Source organism: Dermacentor silvarum, chromosome 1 (assembly GCF_013339745.2).
Source record: "Dermacentor silvarum isolate Dsil-2018 chromosome 1, BIME_Dsil_1.4, whole genome shotgun sequence".
Taxonomy (NCBI): domain Eukaryota; kingdom Metazoa; phylum Arthropoda; class Arachnida; order Ixodida; family Ixodidae; genus Dermacentor; species Dermacentor silvarum.
In genome coordinates this window covers 250,816,318-250,823,748 of record NC_051154.1, presented here as the reverse complement: position 1 = coordinate 250,823,748, position 7,431 = coordinate 250,816,318, and the positions used below count along the sequence as shown (strand labels likewise).

At 44.5% G+C, this 7,431-nt stretch overlaps 1 non-coding gene across 1 annotated transcript; it reads right to left on the bottom strand.

Moving 5' to 3' along the window:
- Window positions 1-1,717: 1,717 nt before the first annotated feature.
- Trnak-uuu (transfer RNA lysine (anticodon UUU)) lies at window positions 1,718-1,790 on the bottom strand. The gene has a single exon. It is a non-coding gene; the product is annotated as a tRNA-Lys (tRNA).
- Window positions 1,791-7,431: the final 5,641 nt, after the last annotated feature.

Sequence of the window (7,431 nt, the reverse complement as noted above, 5' to 3'; positions counted from 1 at the left end):
CCGCTCAATGTCAACTAGAATATCGGATATCCCCTTTTGTTCTCTGATCCCCACCGCTCTCTTCCTGTCTCTTAACGTTAGTCCTAAGATTTTTCGTTCCATTGCTCTTTGCGCGGTCCTTAACTTGTTCTCGAGCTTCTTTGTTAACCTCCAAGTTTCTGCCCCATATGTTAGCACCGGTAGAATACAATGATTGTACACTTTTCTTTTCAACGACAGTGGTAAGCTCCTAGTCAGAATTTGGCGATGCCTGCCGTATGCACATCAATCCAATTTTATTCTTCTGTAAATTTCTTTCTCGTGAACAGGGTCCCCTGTAAGTAACTGCCCTAGATAAACATACTCGTTTACAGATTCTAGAGGCTGACTGGCGATCCTGAATTCTTGTTCCCTTGCCAGGCTATTGAACATTATCTTTGTCTTCTGCATATTCATCTTCAACCCAATTCCTACACTTTCTCAATTAAGGCCCTCAATCATTTTCTGTAATTCGTCTCCATTGTTGCTGAATAGAACAATGTCATCTGCAAACCGAAGGTTGCTGAGATATTCGCCGTTGATCCTCCCTCCTAAGCCTTCCCAGTCTAAGAGCTTGAATACTTCTTCTAAGCATGCAGTGAATAGCATTGGAGAGATTGTGTCTCCTTTCTTGACCTGTTTCTTTATAAGTAACTTTCTACTTTTCTTGTGGAGAACCAAGGTAGCTGTGGAATCCTTATAGATATTTGCTACGATATTCACGTATGCCCCATGTACTCCTTGATTACGCAATGCATCTATGACTGCTGGTATGTCTACTGAATCAAATGCCTTTTCATAATCTATGAAAGCCATATAGAGAGGTTGATTGTGCTTCGCACATTTCTCGATTACCTGATTGATGACATGGATATGATCCATCGTAGAATATCCCATCCTGAAGCTAGCCTCTTTTCTTGGTTGGCTAAGTGTTGCCCTGATTCTATTGGAAATTATATTGGTGAATATTTTATACAATACTGAGAGCAAGCTAATGGGTCTATAATTCTTCAATTCTTTAACGTCTCCCTTCTTATGGATTAGTATAATGTTGGCGTTCTTCCAGCTCTCTGGTACACTTGAAGTTGTGAGGCATTGCGTATAAAAGGCCGCAAGCTTTTCAAGCATGATATCTCCTCCATCTTTGATTAAATGTACTGCTATTCCATCTTCTCCAGCTGTTGGTACATACCTATAAAAGGTACAAAAACCTATACAATCATCTGGTCACTCAGATTAGCACTATTCAGGGCCTGAGAACATCAGTGTGTGGTAACCTGCGTGATGAAAAACTGTTTACGCTGGCTTTTTCAGTTGCGGGAGTGTACAACGTGGTAGTTTCAGGTGGACTGTGCCGATGTAGAAACGCGACAACCTTTTCCTCGGAAATGCACCACGTCTGTTGCGGCGTGATGAAGTGCGCGGCGAAAAATAGCGACAGTTTGCACTTATCCTTGCGTAGGGAAATGGCCCACATTGTTGTGCGTGTGTGTGTGTGTGATGCGCGATTAGCAATGATCGTCAAGTTTTTTTGGTTTTTTTTTGTACAGTTGGGAATGAATGAGACGCGATGATCACTGAGCGCGAATATCTGAGTGCCATCTGCGCAGTGTGGAGAAAATTGTTTTGTTTTAGTACCTCTAGCAACTCGCGTTCACAAAAAATAAAAAAAAAACATTAAGAAAAAAAAAAAGAAACACGCCCGAGCAGGGGCTCGAACCCTGGACCGTTAGGTTAAAAGCCTAACGCTCTACCGACTGAGCTACCCGGGCAACCACGCAGGACCTACCTTATCCAACAAGTAACGAAACATACAACACAATCATCGTGGAATGAGTGTGTGCACATAATTTTGCAGCCGTTTTATCAGACTTGTGCGCGTTATTAAGTTGTGTAACTCGTTCCATCTCCATTTCCCAAGCGCAACCCCGCTTCTCTCATCGAGAACTGGGCTAGCTCTGCTAAGCTGTTCGACATAAAGGCAGCCGACAGGTTTCGGAGCCGAACGCGAAATGTAGCGGGACATTGTGGTAATCGGCGGCCATTCATCTTCTACTGCGCTAGCCAGTGGCGTAGGCAAAAATTTTGTTCGGGCGCGCGCGCGCGCGCGCGTGTGTGTGTGTGTGTGTGTGTGTGTGTGTGTGTGTGTGTGTGTGTGTGTGTGTGTGTGTGTGTGTGTGGTGTGGTGTGTGTGTGTGTGGTGTGGTGTGTGTGTGTGTGTGTGTGTGTGTGTGTGTGTGTGTGTGTGTGTGTGTGTGTGTGTGTGTGTGTGTGTGTGGTGTGTGTGTGTGTGTGTGTGTGTGTGTGGTGTGGTGTGTGTGTGTGTGTGTGTGTGTGTGTGTGTGTGTGTGTGTGTGTGTGTGTGTGTGTGTGTGTGTGTGTGTGGTGTGTGTGTGGTGTGTGTGTGTGTGTGTGTGTGTGTGTGTGTGTGTGGTGTGTGGTGTGGTGTGTGGTGTGTGTGTGTGTGTGTGTGTGTGTGTTGTGTGTGTGTGTGTGTGTGTGTGTGTGTGTGTGTGTGTGCGTGCGTGCGTGCGTGCGTGCTTGCGTGCGTGCGTGCGTGCGTGCGTGCGTGCGTGTTACAGCGCGGTCTCCTCCTTTCAGAATTTGTCGACGGATCAAATACATGAACATTAACTGCATTGCCATTGTATGTTGATGCTGCAAACGAATTAATGAACGCTACGCACTGTCAAGTAAAATATTCATTTTTTTTTTTCATGAAAGAATATACTTGTACATCCCAAAAATTGTGGCAGAAACAACTGATATCAATGCGTTTGCGCTTTTTTTGTCTATTGAATAAGCAAAGAAAATATCACACGAACTTTAGAACTGTATCTGTTCGAAACCAGAAAAATAGTGCATGCGTTGATATGAAAAACGTAAAGGTCACGAAATGGACAAGTTGAGGGCAAATATTTTGATGAATCTTTGTCATTGAAGAACCATGTTTACATTTTTGTACATATGCAACGACCAGGAAAAAGCTTAATGACGCTCTCCTTCGTTGCAATAGATTGGGCAGGAGTAGCTGTTACCGGTCGTGTATTGTAATGACACCGAGATTATAGTCGACACATTGAGTACACATAAAAAGCAGGGGTTCTGCAAAATATACATTAGAAATGCGAAGATAAAATGGAATATACAAATGCGAAGATACAACTTGATAAAGGGCAAAAAAGTGTCGCTGGAAACAACGTTCACTGCTTGTATACACAAAACCTCGCAACAAGATAATTAAATATACATATAAGTATCCAATAAATCGACGTATTTAAGCAAACATCACTGTTCCGCGTATATAATGCGTCAAACAAGACAAATAAGCATGTTGCGCAGTCACAGATAGTAATCTTTACGCATAGAAAGACAGACGATACAAGCAAGAACCAAACTATGATCGCAGAAATCGTGATATGTACTTGGGTCATGTGGCGGTCGCGACAGCACCATTGTGACAAAAGAGCGCGTAATCAAAGCGCGCGCCGCGTGTCACACAAGCCAGCGAAAGAAACATGCCGGACCCGCGGCAGCTTCAAGGGGGAGAGCTCATACGCCTCTAACAGCCGACGAGGCCAACGGAGTCTAGACGTGTAATGGGGAATGCCATTGGGAGAAGAGGAGCAGGGCGCCGCGCAGTGCGGAGTCGGGTGACAGCGCAGTGAGAGCAGGGACACTCGACCCGCCACTTAAATACGGCGTGCATTCGGAGAGCAGGTGGGAGGGGGACGTGTGAGGAGAAATGTAGCATGTGACTAAAGCAATCGACGTCCCACTGTTCTCTGCAGGAGAGCGGCAAAACACGCGTGATTATCTTGTAATCTGTCGGGCGCAACGCTGTCACCGTTTGCGGCCACGTACTGTACATACTTTTGTGCAGCGCCAACGCATCCCACAACGTTTCCGCCTGCGAAAATCATCTGAAACTCTAATTTGAATGTGAAGTTGAGCTCCAGCAGCTTTCGCTGCTGTCACCGTCGAGCGTCTCAAGCACTTCAGCAAGGCGAAGACGCTTTGCTGCCGCTGTCCCCCGCGCATCCAACGAGAAGCAAGGCGGGCTAGAAATGCCAGGAACTGTCGCTAAATCGCTGCAAAGCACGCTCGTATCACCGACGTCAAAAACAGCGATGCCAAAACACCAACTTCGCTTGGCTGCCGCCATGGCCGCCGCGCGTGCCCGCTGAAGCAAAATAAAAAGAAATGTGGAGGATATGACGGTTTAAGTCACGTGACTTCCTCCTCAGAAGCGTGTTCCGTGCTGTTATCTCTGTAACCAACTGGGCCACCGCGCTAGCAATTGTCGGACCTTTTTACGCGCAGCCAACGAGGTCAAATGTTTTAAATGTGGGCACGGCGAAGAGTGGGCACGGCGAAGCGCATCGACTAGGATCGCTAACCATGCGATTTGTTTGCTTCGTGCAGGCTTTGTTTCTTGCACTCGGCGGGGCACCACCAACAGCGGAAGTTCTGCCTTTGAAGCCGCAAGATCTCGCCGACAATCGTGCTGGGAACTTCGTCACTGTCACGAGCATTCTGGTTCCATGGAATAAACAGGGCTTCGTGACGTCAACGGGTGCCAACAGTATAAAACAAGTGCCTTACCAGGATCTCGTCAGTGGGCACGGCGAAGCGCATCGACTAGGATCGTTAACCATGCGATTTGTTTGCTTCGTGCAGGTTAGTTACCCCTACTCTGTACGTAGCGATGACAGATTTTTAGTTATTCTGCCGTGCCCGCAAACTTGCATTACCATAGCATATGAGTGTCTTTGTTCTTGTAAATTGTTGCTCTGTGGCGATGTAGAGGAAAATCCTGGGCCATCTGTTGAAGATATGTTTAAGAAGCTTATGGATGGTCAACAGGCTATAAGGGCTGATATTGCTGACTTGAAGAGCCATCTTGAGAGAACAGAAAATAGACTATCAAGTTTCGAAGCTCGCCTGACCAAAGTAGAAGAAAAAGTAGAACCATCGTACCAGGCGACAAATGCGGCTGGCGATTTACGATCAGCTATTTCCAAAATTCAGGTGACTCAAGAGTCAGCCTATGTTAAACTAATTGACTTAGAAAATCGAAGCAGGAGATCGAACTTGATAGTATTTGGCATACCAAGCGTACCGAATGAGTCCGAGTCAATCTTGCGTGAAAAAGTAATCAAGGAAATTTTTGCAGAAAAGCTCGGTGTAAACTGCACTTATGTTGGTCGCATTCATAGGCTTGGTAAACCTCGGGCAAACAGACCCATTATTTTGTACTTTCAAGACTACAGGGAAAAATAAGCAGTGCAGCGTAATGCACGAAAGCTGAGTGGTACAAACGTATACTTACAAAACGACTACTGCGCAGACACACTTCGTAAACGTAAGCTGCTTTGGGCCAGCGCTAAAGATGATAAAGGTGAAGGCAAAAGAATAAGCTTGGTAAATGATAAGTTGCGCATCGATGATCAGTTGTACGCATGGGACGATGCTACTATGACACGCAAAGCAATACCAAGCAAAAACGCCCCATTGTCCCAGAGCTAGCAATTGAAACCACAACAGCTCCGCCTCATTTCGCTAAATGCTAGAAGTGTGGTGAATAAAACGGACGCACTTGAATCCCTGTTACTCTTATATGACCCGCATATCTGCGTGGTCACTGAAACTTGGCTTCATGGCAATATATACGTGATGATGAAATTGCACCACCAGGGTACTGCTTGTATCGGCGAGACAGGGGTTCTCGAGGAGGAGGCGTGGCTGTTCTTGCAAAACATTCTGTCGATATTAATGTTGGAGATCAAATTGCTGACCACGAAAGTTTGCTGCTAAACGTGTGTTTTTGTGGAATTCAATTTTTCCTTTGTGCTGTATACCGCCCACCCGACTCAAATGATGTGTACTTGTCAAAACTGCACGAACATTTACTTAGTCTACGTGATAGAAATGTGATCCTGACGGGTGATTTTAACCTTCCTGAAATTAACTGGGACCAATTAAAATATGGATGTTCCACAACAATTGATGTTGTATTGGATTTGATGTTTTGTTTAAATTTAGAGCAGATGGTTCGTCAGTGCACACGTGGTAAATCCATCTTAGATCTATTATTCATAACAGAAATATTTAACAGTGCTTCAACATCAGTGGAGCCAGGAATTTCAGATCATGATCTTATTTATTTTTTGTTGGCAGCTCACAAGCAATAGGCCGAAGCTAGGGAAAAATTCTTCATTCGTTCGGGACTTTCAAAACGCCGATGACGTTTCAGTGATTGATTACCTAGACATACATCTTGACTTTGCAGTTGACAACATTGAGACTTCATGGGTGAGGTTCCGGGATGCGATAAATGTTTGCGTTACAAGATTTACACCTACGAAAGTCCTTAAGAAGCGACGTGTAAAGCCTTGGATAACTAGGGATATTATTCATACAAAGCGTAAAATTAAACGGCTCCGCAAGCAAAAAAAAGTGTCATGCTCTAATTTGCTTGAACTGAAACAAAACCTACTAAAGAAATTAAGAGAGTCCCGAAGCGCTTACTTTAATAATTGTCTTTCTCAGTTTATTAAATGCGACAGCCAAAAATTCTGGCGATTTAAAGGAAGGCAGACAGGATGTTTCTAAAATAAAAATTGGTGACATGGTAGCTACTGATGCTCGACAGATATCAGAGCATTTTAATCATTACTTCCACGGTGTTTTTTCGAGAGGCGATAGTTATGCACCTCAGAGCAGTGATTCATGTTTAGCTGACGATTTAGCAGTGTCGCATGAAGGCGTCTTGTCTATGCTCCTTAATGTTAATACAAGAAAGCCGTCAGGGCCGGATGGTATCCCTAATGCTTTCTTACATTGGTACGCAGAGCAGATATCTCATTTTCTGACAGATTTCTTCAATTTATCAATTGCCACAGGCGAAATTCCGGACGAGTGGCGTTTAGCGCGCATCACTCCCATTCACAAAAAAGGCGATCGTTTGTCTGTGAATAACTATCGGCCCATGTCTATTACAAGCACATGTTGTAAGTTGTTGGAGCACGTCATTTCAAAGTACCTTAACGATTTTCTTGAAAAACGCAATGCACTATCACCATATCAACAAGGTTTTAGAAAGAACATGTCTACAGTTACACAGCTTGTAACAACAGTACACGATTTTTCACATATCCTTGACATGACTGGACAGGTGAATGCCTTGTTCTTAGATTTTTCGAAGGCATTCGATAAAGTGCCTCATGAGAAGCTATTACGGAAGCTAGAATATTTGGGTGTTCCGTCAAATGTTGTTAAATGGATTAGCGCCTACCTTCGAGACAGGCGGCAGTTCGTACAAGTTTCGGATCACTCCTCAGAACTGTTGTATGTGACTTCTGGAGTGCCCCAGCGAAGTGTTTTGGGACCGTTGTTGTTTCTAGTTTATAT